We start from the raw sequence: 19641 nt of genomic DNA, 5'->3' as shown, positions 1-19641 counted from the left end.
TTACCCCCTAGACCCTGATCTACCGGGAGTACCTGGGAAAATTAACAGCTTCCCTTGAGGGGACAGTAAGGGAACAGGGTCCTGGGGTGGTGGGCAGGGGAGGGCAGGTTTCAGGCCAGGAAGGGGAAGAGAACGTGCAGAGAAGAGGCTGAGAATCAGCAGTTTTCTGATGAGGACTGTGGGCTCCTGACAGCACCATGGCAGGGTGGTCGCAGAACTGGAGTCAGATTAGCTGTGCCCGGGCTTGTGGGAATCAGAGTCTCGGTGATGGAGGATCGGGCTCCTGGTGGGGAAGGATGTAACAGTTCCACAAATGGTTACTCTCACAGCTCCTATTCTGAGCCACACCTTTAATAAATGTTTGCTATTACTTCTATTATTTCTCCAGGAAGCCAGAGGAAGGAGCTTCTGAATTCCTCCGGGGCGGCCCTCCCAGTTCACCCCGGAGGAAAACAGGCTGGGGCGGGTCTCGGATTCCAGCCGGGCGACTGGAGCCACCGCGCACCCCACGGCTGCCCTCCGGCGGCTCCTCCCGATTCCTTATCAGCCAGGAGATCCCCAACCAGGCGCGGACCAGATGCTGCTTTCAGAGCCCTAGGCAGCTGGGTGTGTCTTCCCTGCTTTGCAAAATCGGGGAGCAAAAAAAAAAGAAAAGCCTGGACGAATATCCTGGCTCAGGTGTGGGACTCGCCTTAGAACTGGGCGGCAGCGGAGTCGGGTCAGAAGCCGCGTGCGGCACCACGCGGAGAGCGGAGCGCGGGGGGCGGAGGCCGAGACGCAGGCACCTCCCCTTCCCCGCCAGCTAAGGGCCTCTGCCAACCCCCGCTGCAGCCCCGGTCCTGGCCCAACTGAACCTTACAGGCCCCAGGGGCCGAGGCGCCCGCATCCCGGCCCGCTGGCCCACTCCTCCCCGAGGGAGGCAGCCCCCAACCTGGCTGTTGGCCACATGCTGAGTGGCCTTGGGCAGATTGCCTCCAGTCTCTGGGCCTAAGCTTTTCTCATGTTAAAAGAGGACGCTGGGACTTCCCTGGTGGCGCCGTGGTTAAAAATCCGCCTGCCAATGCAGGGGCACACGGGGTCGAGCCCTGGTCCCAGGTCCCACGTGCCGCGGAGCAACTAAGCCCGTGAGCCACAACTGCTGAGCCCCTGTGCCACAACTACTGAAGCCCGCGCACCTAGAGCCCGTGCTCCATAACAAGAGAAGCCACCACAATGAGAAGCTCGCGCACCGCAACGAAGAGTAGGCCCTGCTCACTGCAACTAGAGAAAGCCAGCGCGCAGCAACAAACACCCAACTCAGCCAAAAATAAATAAATAAAATAAATTTATAAAAAATACATAAAGAGGACGCTGGACTCAATTTCTCCAAGGTCCCTCCAGGTTGGGGCAGTCCCTGCAATGACCTACCTTCTCCGGATTTGAAACTCTTCCCTCCTGGCAGCCTTCAGGTGGACCCTGGGTTATCTCGGATGGTATTTATCGTTTCTGCATCCTTGGGGGCAGAACAGTTGCAGTGCAGCTGTGCTTCCCAGCAGAGGTCAGCATACTTTTTCTAAGAAGGGCCAGATGATAAATATTTTAGGCTTTCTAGACCAGGCGTTCTCTGTCACAACTATTCTACTCTGCCCTTGTAGCAAAAGCAACCATGGAGGATGGTAAACTAATGAGCGGGGCTGTGTTCCCATAAGCCTTTGTTTATGGCAGCTGATTTGAATTTCTTGTAATTCTCAGGTGTCAAGAAAATTTTCTTTTTATATATTTTTTTCTTTCACTTAAAAACACAGAAAGTGTTCCTAACCTAGCAGGCTGCACTAAATCAGTTTGTAACCCCAGGCTTTGAAATGTGGGCTTTGGGGCTGATTCCTTCACTTTTCTGGAGCTGTTTCTCATCTGCAAAACACTGACAAACTTCAGCATGGTTGTGGGGGATGATGTCAGACCACAGATGAAACTACTACATAATTGATGTCATTCTCCATGTTGTAGCTGGTACGTGTCCCCAGCAGAAGATGGGGGCTTAGAGGTCAGGATGGTGTCTTGTTGCGTCCCACACTCCCCTCATTTCCTGAGTGCAATTATGTGACAGGCACTGTGTTAGCTGCTCGACATGCAAATCTCATTCAATCAGCTCAGGCTCAGGAGATAGAAATTGTAGGCAGATAGGGTAAGGGGTCCCGGATAGGGAGAACCGGGCATGGCTTTCTTAACATAAAAGAAGCCATTTTTGGCCTAAATCATTTTGTGATCTAAGCCTGGGGCACAAAGCTTGCCCTTGAACAGGTCTCAGTAATCAGTGACCTTAAGGGAGGTGATGGAATGCAGAACAAAGGAAAAGCAGCCATGAAACAATATAGCTCAGTGATAAAACAGTCCCAGTTCCTCCTCAAGGGGATACGTAACAATCTGATTATGTTTTTGCATTCTGCAGGAACTAAGGCCCCCACCCAGGTGGAAGAGGGAATGGTGATGTTGACCCTCCTGACTTCAATCAACTAAAGTTTGGACTGCCCAGGCCCCTTCATAAATATGCATGTACCTTTAGCTTAAAACTTCCCCAATTTTGCTGTTGGGGAGACACTGCTTTGGGGAAAATCCCCAGTGTTCTCCTTACTTGTTGTAAGTGATAAATCCTTCCTTCTTCCTTTCTTTGGCTTGTTTGTTTCTTTTGGCTCAACACCCAACGAGAGGCGAACCCAGTTTTGGGGTAGCAAGATGACATATTTCTACTTTACCGGTAAGAAGGTGAGGCTCAGAGCCCAGATTTGAACTGGGTGTTAGGTCAGCCTCCAGAACCCCTTTCTTTGTTTTCTTGTTTTTCTGTCTGATAAAACTTAGAGTTGCTTAGTCTAGCAATGTGACCTCAAACAGAATACTATTTTTCTAGATATCTGTAAACTCTTTGGTCAAAGGACAAGCTATAATTAATACCCGTTATGTGCACCTGTCATTTGCTCCCATTTTTCAGAACAGAAAACTGAGGCTTGAAGAGGTTGAGGATTGAAATCTGGGCCTGTCTGACCCCTAAACTGAGCCCTTTCAACTGAGAACAGTTTCCATGTAACTGGTTGCATAGGCTCCAAACCTAGGAGCCCTCTAGGTCTCCTCCCGTCCCTTCCCCCATGCCCAATACGTTGGCAAGTTGTTTTGATTCATCCTCGAAAATATATCCTGAATCTATCATTTGGGGTAGGGAGAAGAGCTGCTTTGGGGCTACTGTGATCTTTTGAAAATGCATATTAGAACCTTGGAAGCCTTCCTAGTTGACTTGGAATAAAATCCCAAACCTTACCTAGAGGGCCCTGGGCCATCTAGCCCATCTCTCTCCCCTGTCCCTCACTCATGGCCACATTCCCTTAGTTCCAGCCTCAGTGGCTTCCTACCTTCCAGTGTAGCGAGAGGCTGCAAGAGATAACGCAGGCGCCGTGTGGTCACAGAGAGATCGCCTGGTAAATGGCAGTGTGACGGGAGTGTGACTGCGATCAAGAGGACAGTCTCTTCCGGGCTCTCAACCTCAGCACTGTTGACATTTGGGGCCAGATCATTTTTTTGTTGTGGGTGGGCCATCCTGTGCCTCGAAGGATTTAGCAGCATCCCTGGCCTCCACCCACTAGAGGCCGACCCTCTTCAATTATGATAACCAAAAATGTTTCCAGATATTGCCAAATGACCCAAGGAGACAAAACTGCCTCCAGCTGAGAATCCTGGGTCTTGGGGGAAATGCTGCAGGAGCCGAGAGGGTGGCGTGGAGGCAGCAAGAGCAGGAGGTGGAATGTGAAAGGCAGCAGAGGCTGCCTCCCCTCCTTGCACAACTCCACAGTCAGCTCCTCTGGCTCTGTCCCTGGAGACCCTTTGTCTCTGCTGGAGGCTTCCTTCCCATAAGGCTGCAGTAAACTGCGTGTGTGTGTGTGTGTGTGTGTGTGTGTGTGTGTGTGTGTGTGTGCGCGCAAGAGCTAGAGAGGGAAGGGAGACAGGGAGAAAGAGAGAGGGAGAGAGAGATTGGGAGGAGAAAGAGAGAGACTGCAGATGGAGGGGAAGAGATAAAAGCTCTTTGAGGCTGGAAGCCCCTCTGGCCCCAGGTCCCAAGCCTCTGAACACACCAAGCTACAGCCCTGGGGGCCTCTGGCAATGGAGTCTAGGGTCCTTTGCCCCTCCACTAAGTGACCTGAGGGAGATGACTCAGTGGCCCCATCCCCAGGCTGGAAGGGGTGGGGGTGGGGGGATGGGGAGGCACCATCCTGGTCTCCACCATCCCCTCCCCACCAGACAGCCCACCAGCCGGTCCTGTCCAGCCGGCCTCTCAGGTTCATCAGAACCTGACCCCTCCCCGCCCTGGTTCGGCAACCATCCCTCTGTATCCGGAGGCCTGGAGTCTCCCTGTGGCTGCCTCCCTGCTTCCACCCTCACCCTTCCTATCGTTTGTGCTCCGAGAAGCAGATGGAATGACCTACTAAGACTGCAAGTCAAATCACACCATCCTGGCTCAAAGCACTCCAGTAACTTCCTCGGCCCCCAGAATCAAATCCAAACCCCTGGCACACCTTCAAGCGTATGTGGTCCCCAGCCCCCACCTTTTACCTGAAGTTTCCCCTGCCTGCTCTCCCCAGTTCTGTGTCCTCAGCATTAAGGTGTCCCTTACCTGACAGGCCTTCCTGCCCACCCCGTCTGAAAACAGTCTCCTCGAACTCCGGCACCTCCGCCTGTTGTGTAGTCTTCAAGGCACTTTTGACCACACGTCTTACCTTGTTTCTTTCTTGCCTGCCTCACCTAGAATCTCAATTCCTTGCCTGTCATTAATTTCTGCATCCCCAGGGCCCATGTGGCCAGCACATAGCAGAGCTCCATAAATATTTATCGAATAGACAAACGAATGAACAATTCGACAGCCTCAAGAGCCCCTGTCCTTGCTATGGCTCTGCATCTCATCACAGGCTTCGTGGCCTTGTGCTCAGTGAGGCTCATAGGCAGGGACGGCTCAGCCCATGGTGGTGGGGCAGCAGGCGCAAACAGGACAGCCCTGAAAAGGTGCAAAGATGTCAACAGAGGCAAATGCAAGGATGTCCCTGGTCACAGTGGGGAGGACACTTGGGGGACTTGGACATCTTTCCATGACTCTAATGATGACTCCATGGCTTCAAGAATCCTTTCCCTCCTTTTATCAGTCTCTTTGTGACCCTTTTTGAGGGTGACTCATTGTTACTATTATTAAGCTGGCTTCCCTCCACGGAAGTACCCACCCCCGGGAGAAGCCGCGGGCCCGCTTGGGCCCACAGACGGTCGTGGTGGAAAGTAGGTGGCCCCTCCTCCCCTGGGCCCAGCCTTCCCAGGCCAGGCTGCGGAGCGTGCCACCAGAGGGCGTTCCAGGCCACCGCATCCCTGTGCACTGGCGGCCAGAGGCAGGCAGGGCGGTGCTGGGCTCTGGGCTCTGCTCTCTCCCTCTCCCTCTCTCTCTCCCATTCAGGTCTTCCTGCAAGAAGTGGGGCTGGACCTGGCCGTCTCTGTGAAGGGGGCTCCATATCTCCACCCCCACCTGCAGTTAGCTCCTCTTTGAACCCCTCCCTGTGTAGTCACAGGCCACATGACTTTCTGAGCTGGAAGAGGCTTAGTCAGGGTCTCGCTGCCTTACCTCGCTGAAGGTTAATCCAAGGCCATGAAACACAGTGTTGAGTCTGGCTTTATATCCGCACTCTGTCATTTAAGAGCTGGACCACCTTGAGTGGGTTCCCTAACCTCTCTGAGCTCAGGTTGCAGACGTTCCAGCCTTTTCAGGCTGCGGGAGGTGACACATGCAAAGTGCTTAGCACTGTGCCTGGAGAGAGCCATTATCATTATGAAAGTGGCCTGCTGAAGGCCACCTGTCAAGCTGAGGTGGCAGACTTGGGCCCAGAATCCTCAAACTCTCAGGCCCCAGCTCTTCCTGTTGTGGTGGGCAGAGGCCACCTCTGCTTGCACCCTTACTTGGGGGAGAGGTCTGTGTTACCAGCCGAGGTCGCAGGACAGTCCCCACGTGCCTCATCTGTGTTTTCCTGCCGTGGGCTTCCCTTGGGAATGGCTCCACCCTTCCTCCTGGCCTGGCTACACCTGAGCTCCCTTCAAACCAGCCCAGGGGTGGGGAGAGGGGGAGGCAGTCTCCAGCGTGTTGGGAGGCGGCTCTGCCAGGATCTAGCACGTACTCTGTCCCAGCCGTTCTACTTCAGGAGACTTAATCCTACAGACAACAGTAAAATAATGCACAACGTTTCCCACTGCAGCTTTGTTTGTGATTACAATAGTTGGAAGTAACATAAACGCCCCTTCAGTAGGTGACTGGTCAAATACGGTGGAGTCATAGAATGAAACACTAGGCAGCTGTAAGAAAGAATGAGGACGTCTTTGGTACCAACATGGAACACTCTTTAAGCTGTATTAAATAAAAAATCAAAGCATGACAAAGGGGGGAATATATATACACATAAAAATGTATACATATTTGTGTACATATGCATCAGATCGCTCTGAAGGACACATACAAAACTGATCATTTTGTTTACCCGGGGTGGGGGGGATCAGGGTGGCAGGAGACCTGGGTGTGAGGGGAGATTTTCTTTTTTCTTTTGGCTTTGCTGCGTGGCTTGTGGGGTCTTAGTTCCCCAACCAGGGATTGAATCTGGGTCCTCGGCAGTGAAAGCGCAGAGTCCTAACCACTGGACCACCAGGGAATTCCCTAGGGAGATTTTCTTTGCAGCCCCTTTTGTTACTCTTGAATATTGAAACGTGCATGTGTTACCTGTCTTGAAAATTAATTTTAAAACTCTCTTTAGGGACTTCCCTGGTGGCACAGTGGTTGGGAGTCCACCTGCCAATGCAGGGCACATGGGTTTGAGGCCTGGTCCGGGAAGATCCCACATGCCACACAGCAACTAAGCGTGCGCCGTAACTACTGAGCCTGTGCTCTAGAGCCTGCGTGCCGCAACTACTGAAGCCCGTGCACCTACAGCCCGTGCTCTGCAACAACAGAAGCCATCGCGATGAGAAGCCCGCGCACCACAACGAAGAGTAGCTCCCGCTCGCCGTAACTAGAGAAAGCCTGCGTGCAGCAACGAAGACCCAACGCAGCCATAAAAAATAAGAAAAAAAACCCCTCTCTTTAATGAAAGGAAATGGTGACCAAAGAAAAAATTATGTAATACAACATAATAGGATATGATATAATGTAATATATTTGGGTTGGAGAGAATCCAGCTGGGATGCTTCTCCCCTCTCTGTCCCCCTCCTTTCCCCTCTTCCCTCTCTTTAGGAAGCTGCCTCTTCTAGACCAGCTCACATGGTGAACTGTCTCTGAACTCATTCATTCATTCACTTGTCATTGATTTATTCACCAAATGAGCTCTGGGACAGAAGCAGGATTTAGGCAGACATAACTACTTTCTGCTGTGTGTGGGGCAGAGAGGTACTGTGAACACGCAACTAGCCAACAATGTCATTACACTCAGCATAAGTGCAGTGAAGGAGAGGTCACATGGCAGCACAGAAAAGGGGACCTGACCTAGCCTCTGGGTTGGAAAGGCTTTTCTGAGGAAGTGACTTGTTTTTCCCATTTATTCTTGGACAAGCTCTTATAATCTCTTATGAAAGAATTCAAACACATACAGAAATAGAGAATATATTATCATGAACCCCATATGCACCCATCACCCAGCTCCCACAATGAACAACATGGCTAATCTTGTTTTGCCTCTGCACCACACCCACTCCCTCACTTCACCTCCACCCAGTTATTTTGAAAGAAAATCCCAGGCCTCTTATTATTTCATCTGTAAATATGTATCTCTAAAAGATAAGGACTCTTTAAAAAGAAAAATTTAATCACAACACCATCATCACGCCTAAACAAAATGAACCTTTCCTTAGGAGAGGAAGTGACATTTAAGCTGAGAGCAGGCCAAGCAGGTGCAAAGGCCTGAGGCAGAGACGGGCATATATATGGGGCTTCCCTGGCGGTCCAGTGGTTAAGACTCCATGCTTCCAAAGCAGGGGGCACAGGTTCGATCCCTGGTTGGGGAACTAAGATCCCACATGCTGTGTGGCATGGCCAAAAAATTAAAAAGAGAGGGGCATATATATATATATAAGTAGATTTAAGGAATAAAGACAAGGCCCGGTGGCCGAAGCAAAGAAGACAAGGGTGGTGGGCAGCGGCCAGACCATCTGGGGCTTTGTAAGCTGCAATAAGGAGACTGGCTTTAAACGTTATCCTCATAGCAATGGGTAACCCCTGAATGGCTTTAATCAATGTTGAGAGATGATCTTTGGGCAGTAAAAAAAACAATTCTAGCCGAATACCTGGCTCCTCATTGAGCCTGAACTGTGCTTTCATGTTTTGCAGGTTGAGGAGGTACTTCTCTCCTTCAAGATGTTTGGACATCTGTGTTCCTGTTTGACAGAGTGTGAACTCTGGAATCAGGCCGAATGGAGTTCAAATCCCACCTCTGCTCTTTATAAGGGGTGTGACTGTGGGGAAGTCTCTCTCCCTTTCCAAGCATTCTTTCCCTCATCTATAAAAAGACCCACAAAGTCCTTGCTTCAGAGCTCACTGTGGAGATAGAATGAAATTCCATAGGGGAGTCGCAGTGTCAGGCCTTTCCCTCCCTGCTTCCTGCCCCCGCCATACTGTCTTTACTGGGAAACGTGCTGTAGAGAGTGAAAGAGAAGCCAAGGGCTCAGGGCCTACCTGGGGTAGGAGGCCTCACCCTGCCAGCAGCCTTGAGCTCCGCTTCCTGGTCTCTGTGAAGTCCGGTCCTGAGGTTTACAGCCCCACGGGTGGGGCTGGGGTGGGGATCACGGAGGGAGGCAGTACGGCAGCTAAGCTTTCCTATTGGCTGTTGGAGACCAGTGGTGTCCCAAGTAGAAAATGGCAGGCTCTGGGGGATCAAAAAATGTGGCAGGTCTCCTCCTCCACTGCCAGCAGTGTGGTTTTAGTTTATGATAAGGCCTGAGTCTTCTGCCTGGCTCAGAACCCAAGGCCTTCCAGTCAAGGACAAGTTCCCAGTAAAGATTAGACTGTTACCCTTGGCCAGGATTTGCAGTCTCAGGAAGGCCACACCCCGGCAGGTCCACCCCATCAACTTTCCCTCTATGTATGCACACATACGCAGGCCCCTGGCTCAGGCGGACGCTTATACCTGCACACATGTGCACACTGCCTTGTGTGTATATGCACTTTTCTCCACGCATACTTACCCACCTGCCTGTGCATATATGCACATAAACAGGCATGCATGTGTAAACTGACACTTATATACACACCTGCACACTTACATACACACTGCCACCTACACATAACCCACAATCCTTAAAACGCACACACACAAACTGCACACACTCAGATACACTCACCCTCATATTCAAGACATACTCCTGCTGTGGTAGATCATTTCTAAAGATGGCTGCCATTAATTCTTTTCTTCTCTGCACGTGCATGCTCCCTTACCTATCAGCAGGTAAATTCTATTCCCTTCCTCTTGAATGTTTGTGGAAGAAGCAACATTCTGAGATTTCTGAATCCAGGCTTTAAGAGCACTGGCAGCTTTTACTTCCTCCTTGTTGGAAGTCAGCTGCCACGAAAGAATTGCAACCATTCTGAGACTACCATGCTGTGAGGAAGCCCAAGCTATTCATATACAGAGAGAGAGGAGCCATGCTGATGTGCACTAACATGTCAGAAACAGGAGGGAAGCCTTCTTAGACCTTCTAGCTCAGCCTAGCTACTAGTGGAATGTAGCTTTGTGAGTGACCGCCGATGATGCCATTTGGTGCAAATGACCACCCAGCCACACCCTGCCCAAATTTCTGACCCACAGAATGATGGGAAATAATAAATAAAACTTTAAATAGTTGTCTTAAGGCAGTATGTTTTGCAATAGTTTGTTATGCAACAATAGGTCACTGAAACACCCATACATATTTCATACTCACTTATGTTCATGTATACAAACCCATGTACACAAATATCTGTGACACGTGTGCATAAATGCACATACCTTTGTACTAGGCGCTTCCTTTTTTTTGGTCATGCCACACAGCTTGTAGGATTCCCCGACCAGGGATAGAACCCAGACCCTCAGCAGTGAAAGCCCAGAGTCCTAACCACAGGAATACCAGGCGATTCCCTGTACTAGACTACCCTTCCTCCAAGCAGCCTCTTGCTTTGAAAGGCTGATACCATCCTCAGTTCCAGGACAGGGATCCTGATGAGTCTAAACCAAACTTGGTGGTCTCATCCCCTCCAAGATGGGTTTAGCTTTGGCAACATTTAGTTCTAGCCAATGAGACACGGGGGGAGGTAGGATTGGGCTTCTGGGAAAACTTCCTCATTCTTAGGAAAGTCACCCTAGAAGCAAATATGCGTTTATCAGTCGCTGGATTCTTCATGTCTGAGTGTGGGATATGGAAACGCTACAGTCGTTCTGTGACCATGAGGATGCAGAATTAAGCAAAGTGGAGACGTGGACAGGCCCTTAAAGACATTATTGATCGAGGCAATCAGTCAACTTGAGAGTCCTCCCTCCCCACCTCTGGAATTCCAGTCATGAGAGATAAAACTTATTTATTGTTTGGGGAGGGTTGTTTGTTTGTTTTTGCTTGAAGTCTAAGGCATCCAACTAATATCTACCCTCCCTTCAGTAAATAAACACTCTCACATACCTGTGAACAACAGACCCAAAGCTGAGCACATGTGCACTCTTCTTTGCATGTATATACAAACATATAATAATACTCCACACGTATACACAGTGATACACACCCATACACAAAGGAAGCATGTATCCTTCTACATACAGATACAGGGGGACCTACACATACTTTGTTACACATGCATGCAATTCCTGTGTACAGTACCACAGACATAAACGCGCCTGGGCCATGTGCATTTTTATACAGAGAAGCACAAACACTGGTCACGTTAATGTCAATGTGAATTTACCTATTCCTGCCCACGTCTGAATAGCTGTAACAAACATACAGCTCTGAGGGGCTCCTTGGCTGCAGTGAGAAGCCACTGGCAGAGGACAACAGCACCTCACCTGGGACTGACAGAAAGTTCTGGATAGAGATAGGAAAGAGGGACTTGCAGACCAAAACATGGCCCAGGAGGCAGGAGGACAATTCCAGTGTGACCTGGATGTGCAGCTCCATAGTCATGGTGGCTGAACTCAACACAGCACCAAGGAAGGCTGTGAGAAGTTCGCTTCCACCCTCAAAGGGGAAAGAAAACCTCCCCGCACCTGCCCAGCATCTCCTTCTACACCGACACAAAACCTATGCTGTGAGGAAGCCTAAGCTAGCTTGCCCTCCAAGGGCCTCTTCTGGCTTTCCTCATAGGCAAACACTTGACCTGGACATTGCATGAAAGTGAATTTTCACCATTTATGGCAGTGGGCACTCCAGGTAGACAGACAAGTGTATGCAAAGGCACGGAGGTGCAAAACAGCATAGTGAGTGTAGGAGATTCCAGTGACCATGAGTCTGCAGCAGAGTCAGCGTGCGACAGAAAATGAGGCCGGGGAGGTGGGCAAGGGCCATGTCGGGCCCCTGGGTTCACCTCTGCACTCCACAGCCCTGTCCACTCACCCTGACCCCCAGTGCCAAGTGACTCTGCACTTAGGCCTTCATCTTCCATCCACTGGTTTTCTCATGCCAAACTCCTGCATCAGACTGAGAAACAAGATGTTTGGTTTCTTTTTTTTGGGGCTGCGCTATGGCTTGTGGGATCTTAGTTCCCCGATCAGGGATCGAACCCGGGCCCCTCAGCAGTGAAAGTGCGGAGTCCTAACCACTGGACCACCAGGGAAGTCCCTGAATGACGTTTTGGAAGATAAGGTAGCAATAAGCAAATTTCCTTTCTGTCTTGCATATGAGGTTATTTGGACTTTATTCTCTCAATCCCCCTTCTTGTATCTTCCCATAACCCAGAGGAGTTACCAAGGAATTTTTTTTTTTTTTTTTTTTGGCCACACCTCACGGCACGTGGAACTTCCCTGACCAGGGACTGAACCCTCAGCCCCTGCAGTGGAAGTGCAGCGTCTTAACCACTGGACCACCAGGGAAGTCCTACCAAGGATATTTTTGTTACATTAGTTTTTATTTATCATCTGATAATGTAAATTCATCTTCCAGAAATTTCCTATTTCTTTTTTTTTTGAATTTTATTTATTTTTTATACGGCAGGTTCTTATTAGTTATCTATTTTATACATTAGTGTATATATGTCAATCCCAATCTCCCAATTCATCCTACCACCACCACCACCCCAGCTTTCCCCCCATAAGTTTGTTCTCTACATCTGTGTCTCTACAGAAATTTCCTATTTCTAAGTTTAAGGAAATGCAAGTTCTAAAATAGCACATATGATACAATCTCATTCTGGGTAAAAGGTTGGCATTGTATATTTACGTGTGCCAATAAGGTCTGGAAGGATACATACACCAACCTGTAAACAATAGTTATATCTGAGTGATGGGATTACAGATGATCCTTATAGGTTTTTAGGCTTTTCTTCATTTTTTAGAATTTTATGCAAAAAGCATATGTTACTTTTATCAGCAGGAGAAAATGATTTCAAACCTAAAAAAGACTTTAATCTACATTTTAGCCAAAAGTATGAAGCTGGTTGTAAGAAAGTGAGAATAAAGAGAAAATTTCAGGGAGAAGTGGGGAAAGGAGACATGAAATCAACTTGTGCAGGATGGAATCTTCCAGGTGTCTTCAGGAGCCCTGACCTACCCTTAGCAAGGGAGTCTTGCAGCCCATCCTCTGAACCAAGGCCAGTCAAATAGGTGAAGGGGATCACAGAAACAGCTCCCACCTCAAGGAAGGTCTGATCTAGGTGGCAGTATGAGTCATGTGCAGGAAAAGCATGCCAGGCAGTAAATGAGAGGTGAGCTGAAGAGCTAACTCACCTGGGGGTGGGAGACATGGGTTCTGTTCCCAGCTCTGGCACCCAGCGACCTTGGGCAAGTCGTGTCACCTGTGTGAACCTCAGTCTCTTATTTGTCAAGGAGGTATAATGACAATAATTGGAATGCTGTGATGATCAGATGAGATAACTTACCTGTGACTGCCTTGTGAACTCTGAGGTGTGCCATAGGTCATCTTTCAACCTGCAGCAGGGCCTCTGATGCAAAGGAATCCATCCCTATGATGGAATTTCAGACCCAAGCAGTAGGCAAGTGGAATAGACCATGTGGGGGGCAAGGCCACCTTTGGATGGTCCTTAAAATCCCACCATGCCGCCTGCAGCCTGCACAGCTCTGACATTTCAGAATATAAAGTCAGGAAGGGCACTCACGTCTTAGCTCAAGGACCCATACAGCCCATTCCTCTCTGTAGAGCAGTACACCCCAAGGAGAAAAAAAATAGGAGTGGCCACTTCCTGGCCTCCTCTGAATGTCCAATCCTTTTCATAATTTAACTGCCTACTCCGGATAATTACTTTTCTCCTGCTTATGAGCTTAGAGCAATAGTAGTTCCCAATAACTTAATAAGGCTAAATTATAATGAGTGTCCTGCGGAATTACACACTGCATTAACACCAAATGAATTCATCAGAAATTCATTAGGAGTGATTCCTAGGGCTGCCACAGGAATTAATCACGGTTAGCCTGCGGCAGGAGAAGCGGCAATGAATAATTGCACAGGAACTGGATGAAGACCTTTCGGCATCTGACTTTGGCCTGAAGCAATATTTTTAAGAGTCATGCGGTGCTCTGGTTGTAAGTTTGGAGGTGAGGTTGTTTGGATGTTGTTGGATCTACCTCCCTTGCTTCCTCCTCCTTGCTGGCTATGGCCCCACCAAGGATCAGACCAGGAGATATGGGGGTGGGCATGCCCAGTTCTGGGGTGTTGAGAAGTTATAGAGAGGACTTAGAGTTCTCGCCTGCCCGGCATGCATTTCCCCTCCCTCTGTATGAGCCTCTCCATGTTCCTTCCACGTTCCTTGAAGAGCTACCCCTCCCCCTCGGCACGTGGGTCTTCACGGGACTGTCAATCAAGAGGCTCCGCCCACCCCCAGGAGTTGCATACAACCTAGCTAGGCCAATTGAACTTTGTCTCTTGGTACTTTTTTTTTTATTAGCTAGCATCTATGAAGTATTTGCTAGGTGCCAGGCCCCTTCCTAAGTACCTTCATGTACTGAGTTATCCAGTCCCCCCATGTCTCTAGGAGGCAGGTTTAATTGTTAGCCCCATTCTGCCAACCGGGAATCTCAAACAGGTTAAGTAACGTGTCCAAGTGATACAGCCAGTAATTGGTTGAGCTGGAAATTGGAGTCTCAGGTGCAGGGCTATAAGGATGGAGGGTGGTTGAAGATGATTCACTGGATGGCAGTGCCCCATGGGTCTGTCTCTTCCTTCCTTCTTGCTCTCTAGTGCTATGGGCTGTCGGGAGGTCTGGTGGTTTAGCTTTTCCATCCCTTCTATGAGCTACCCTATACCTTCCAAGAAATCCACTCCCACTTTTTTGCTAGTCACCAAGAATCAGCGTCTGTACTTATATCTGAAAGAGCCCCAAGTCACCCAACAAGTACCTGTAAAGCCCCTTAAGACAGGCCTCGGGACTTACCTGGTGGTGCAGTGGACTCCACAGTCCCAATACAGGGGGCCAGGGTTTGATCCCTGGTCAGGGAACTAGATCTCACATGCATGCTGCAACTAAGAGTTCGCATGCCACAACTAAGGAGCCCACAAGCTGCAACTAAGGAGCCCATCTGCCCCAACTAAGACCTGGTGCAACCAAATAAATAATTAAAAAAAAAAAAAAAAAAAAAAGACAGGCCTGCCCTGGCTCAGCTGACATACAGGTCACACAGAAACATAAGGCCAGTTTCCTGCCCTCCAGCTGCTTACATCTCAGATAGAAAAACAATGGTAATGATTGAATCCCACACCCTCCTATGCAGATTCTAAGCAAAAGAGAGCCAGACCTGGGTGGGCTAGATGCGTGGAGAAAAAGGCTTCATGGAGGGCACAGCACGTGATCTTTGGGGATAGTCACTGTCGTGGACACCTTTCCATCATCTGCCATGCCACAATCCCTTCTTCAAACACTGTCCCTCTCTACACAGAACAGCTGGTCCTGATTGCTGAGGTGGTACCTCAGGACCCCATTGGTGGGGCAGAGCATCTGCACCCTGTCTCTGTTCAGAGAACTCCTCACTGCATGGACCCCACCTTCCAGTATGAGGCTGAGAAAGCCAAATACTCATCTTCTCATCACCCCATTACGTGGCAACGAAGTGCCTGCCTGTGACTTGGGCGCCACCAATCAGACATTCTCACAAAGACATTTTCTCTGCAGCTTGCAATGCGAAGAAGCAGGGGCAAGGGAATCCATTCTGGTGGTGGTGGGGGCCATGTCCAGTGCCCAGGGGAATGGTGGCTGCAGTGCCAGTATGCAGTGCCGCTGTTGGTAAGGGCTACAAACTGCCCAGTCCAGCTTTTGGTGGTACTGGCAGCGGGATCCTCACAAAACCATTTCTGTGATGTGATTGTGGCTATGGTTCTAGCTGTTTGTCCACTCTCGTCCCTACTTGTTTTCCAAGCCTGAAAATTCTGTGATCTAATTGATATCCTCACAATAAATTTATTTTCTGCTCAAATCAGTTTCCATTGCTTGCAATGAAGAGCTCGGCCTCCCTGCCCACAGCTGATTGGACCAGAGGCGGACACTTGACTCGTGACAGACCAATCAGATTATCTCTCTCCTGACTCAGCTTCTGTTGCGTGTTTTGAAGGCCCTGTTGTCTGCGAGCACATGGACAGCAGAGAAAGGGCGTCTGTGCAGAATCAAGTTGAAAAAGAGAGAAGATGAAGATGAAGAGAGGGGGAGGGGGAGAGAGAGAGAGAGAGATTCCTCTAGTTCCTCATGAAGCCCTCTATTTCCCCTTGGGTTCTCCGAGTTGCCCCTGCATCCTTAAAATATTAGGTTGAATTATATGAAATTGTTGTTTTTATAGGTCAAAAAGGTCAGATAGCAGCAATTATGTGTGCTGTAACCTAGTAAGCTCCCCTTTTGGCCTACGCTGGATCAAGTGGGTTTCTTTACTTGCAACCCAAAGGGCTTTGTCTACAACAGTCAGACATTCCATTAGCTCAAAAATAGGGAGTGGAGGGCTTCCCTGGTGGCGCAGTGGTTGAGAGTCCGCCTGCCGATGCAGGGGACACGGGTTCGTGCCCCGGTCCGGGAGGATCCCACATGCCGCGGAGCGGCTGGGCCCGTGAGCCATGGCCGCTGAGCCTGCGCGTCTGGAGCCTGTGCTCCGCAACGGGAGAGGCCACAACAGTGAGAGGCCCACGTACCGGGGGGAAAAAAAAAAAAAAAAAGGGAGTGGAGCGGGCAGAGACAGAGCAGAAGCAGGAAATAAGGGTTTTCCATGTGTGGCAAAGACTGTCCCCAGTGAGAAGGCTGCCTTGCAGACCAGTGGCTACAGGACTTCCCATCTCCTCTCTGGGCACTGACTCTGAGGTCACTGTCCTCCACTGGTTTGTAATCCATGAACTTCCAGAAGATCTTCAGCCCCACCCTACTCACCTCAAGTAATACCACAGTTGACCCTTGAACAACAGGGGATTGAACTACCTGCCTCCAATTATATGCAGATTTTTAAAAACAGTAAATACTATGGTACTACACAATCTGCAGTTAGTTAATCTGCAAATGCAGAGGAACCACAGATACAGGGGGGAACTAAAAGTTTTTCATGGATTTTCAACTATACAGAGGGTCTGTGCCCCTAATCCCTTGCATTGTCAACTGCATTCATGTTAATATATGATCTTGAATAATGTTTTTGTTTTTGTTTTCTCCACATGGTGGTGTTTCCTAGTCACGTGTGCACTTTTCCCTACCTAACCTGACTATCCAATAACAGGGGACTGGTTGAAGAAGTTGTGATATATCCATACAGTGCATTGCTATATGGCCATTAAAGCGATGGCTGGGGCTGCGGTGAGCAGGCGGGCAGTGGGAGTGATGTAGAAGACTTGATAAGGGTAGTTGGCATGGAAAGTGAGGTTGAGAACCACCCACTGATGAAGGGGAGTACCACTGAGCTGTTCAAAACTTGGCTGAGGGCGGACCATGAATCTGTGGTGATGTGCACCCCCCGATCCCATGCCTTTTCTTCTGGTTGTAGCCAGCAGTCCTGGAGATGGGAGGTAGAAAGACACTTTTTTTTTGGTCCAAAGATGGGACCTGGGAAGTCAAGGTGGCCAAAGGACATTGAAGATCCTAGTGAAAGAAGTGAAGCAGCCATGGGCTGGATAGGAAAGGAAGTGAGGCTTAGAGTAGGGGATGAACTGGGGGAAAGGGGATGAGCTGTGAGGCTAGGAGATTCATTCAATGGGGGTGGGGACTATCTTCTATTCTGCTGCATATCTTCCTTCCCTAACACAGCCAGGTGCTCAGTAAATGTATTTTGAATGAACGAATATGTGGGTTATAACTCTGACATTAGAGCCAGAGACTGGCATTCTGCTTTTCGTCAGAGAACCAGCGGTACCCATAGTGGTGGCAAGTAGCACTTCAGGTCAGAGAAAACTGGGTTCACATCCAAGCTGCATCAACAAGCTGTGTGACCTTGAACAAGTCACCTAACCTTTCTGAGCCTAGGCTTTCTTTTCAGTAAATAGGGATAATGACAGCTTTCTTGGAAATTTGTTGCAGGGATTAAATGAGATGCCATGTGTCGAGCACTTAGCACAGTGTCTGGCACTTTGGGATCACTTGCTAAGTACTGCAGGAGGAATAATGGTCTCCAAGAGCCTGGCTGGTTCTGGAGGCTGCATCCTAATCCAATTGCTGCATTTAGTTAGAGTTCATGAGCGCAAGACCTGAAGCTAAACCGCTTCCTCAGTCAACTAACTGTGACATTTCTGAGCCTGTTTACTCATTTATACAGTGGGAATACTATCAGGACCTATCCAATAGACTGGTGGGGAAAATTGGGTGATAATTTATGTAAAGCATTTAGCATACTGCAGGTGCACAGCAGAGGCTGGCTGCTGGGATCCCTCATTATCTGAGATGCAGAAGGCCATGAGAGGAGCTGACTTTGTTGAGGGCGGAAGAACAGTTTTGGACCTGTCAAACTTTGAGATGGCATAAGACATGAAGTGCAGCTGTTAGGTGGGCAGTTGGATGTAAGTCCAGAGGGGAGGTCTGAGATGGGGAAAATATCTGGGAGTCATCAGCATACAGATGAGATTTAAAGCCATGGACTGGATGACATCACCACGGAAGTGAGGGCTTACAGAAAAGACAAGACTGAGGACTGAACTCGGGGTCATCTGATGCTTTGCAATGATGGGGATGATTGCTACTGCAAAGCTGGTGACCAGACACAGTGGGGCTGAAGCTGCACAGCCAGCCTGCCCCAGCAACATTTACTTAACATGCTCTTATATACTCGGCCAGGCTCTGAAAAAAGCGCTTTACAAAAGTTAACTCATTTAATGCTCGTAACAACCCTTTAAGTTAGAGGCAATTACTATCTCCATTTTGCAGATGAGAAAACTGAGACACAGGAAGATAGTTAACTTGCCCTTGCATACACAGCCAGCAAGTAGCAGAGCTAGGATTCAAACCCAGGCAGGCTGACCTCTGAGTCTCTATCTCTTCCAATTTTAAAATTCTAATTCTAATTTCTAATTGTGGATAAATAAAGTGCCAACTGGACTTTCCAAGGGAATGCTGAATTTCTTAGTCTCTGACCCTTGAGAGCACAGCTAGGCGAATCATCCTGGAATAAACTACCATCAGAGGTCCCATTGATCCTCCAGGATCAGCCCCAATTAGCATTTCAGATCCTTGGCTGAGAAAAGAAGAGGAAGGGGGGTTTGTTCAAGGAATCTAGAGGATTGGCCAAAAAGTTTGTTTGGGTTTTTCTGTAAGGTGTTATGGAAAAACCCCAACGAACTTTTTGGCCAACCCAGTATAACACTGATGGATCAATTACTACACCCACGGCTCTGGAAAGTCCTGGGGTGGGGAGGTCAGGGAGAGGTCAAGGGTTCCTCTTCCAACCACAGACTCCAGCACCTGCATTTCCTACTTTCTTCACTAGTTACTCTTAGAATAATGGTGGCTGATTTGAGGCAGGAGCCAGAGTCCAGGTGGGAAGTTGGGATGGCCCCAGGAGATTAGCCTTGGGGCCATTCTTTATCTCCATGGGGTATAGCTGCTCTATTGGTTCAACTGCCCCATAAAACCTCACTGTGATAGGGAGGCAGTTTGAGTTCATTTACTCCTCTTGGAAGGTTCTCAATAATGAGTGTCTGAGCAAATAGGTGAACCCCAGTTGAAGAGGGAGAGAGAGAGGGTGTGGACGGGAGGAGGGTTGGAGGGTAAAATTCACACATAAACTCCAGTGAAAGGGAGCACAGCTGAGTCAGGTGTCTCAGTGCCAAGGCTGTCCTTTCCCACACCCTTGCCACTCCCATCCTGCCCTTGACGCTGGCTTTGGATGAGCTACTAAGGAGAAGAAGGTTCTGACCATGCACAAGGAAGTCGATGGGAAAGGGACTTAATTGGGGTTCTGGAGAGCCCATCTGCCAGCTCCTGCCCATGTCCGCTGGCCTGGAGCTTCTCAGGGTAACTGCAGCACAACC

Source organism: Delphinus delphis, chromosome 3 (assembly GCF_949987515.2).
Source record: "Delphinus delphis chromosome 3, mDelDel1.2, whole genome shotgun sequence".
NCBI classification, from domain to species: domain Eukaryota; kingdom Metazoa; phylum Chordata; class Mammalia; order Artiodactyla; family Delphinidae; genus Delphinus; species Delphinus delphis.
This window is presented reverse-complemented; position numbering follows the sequence as displayed.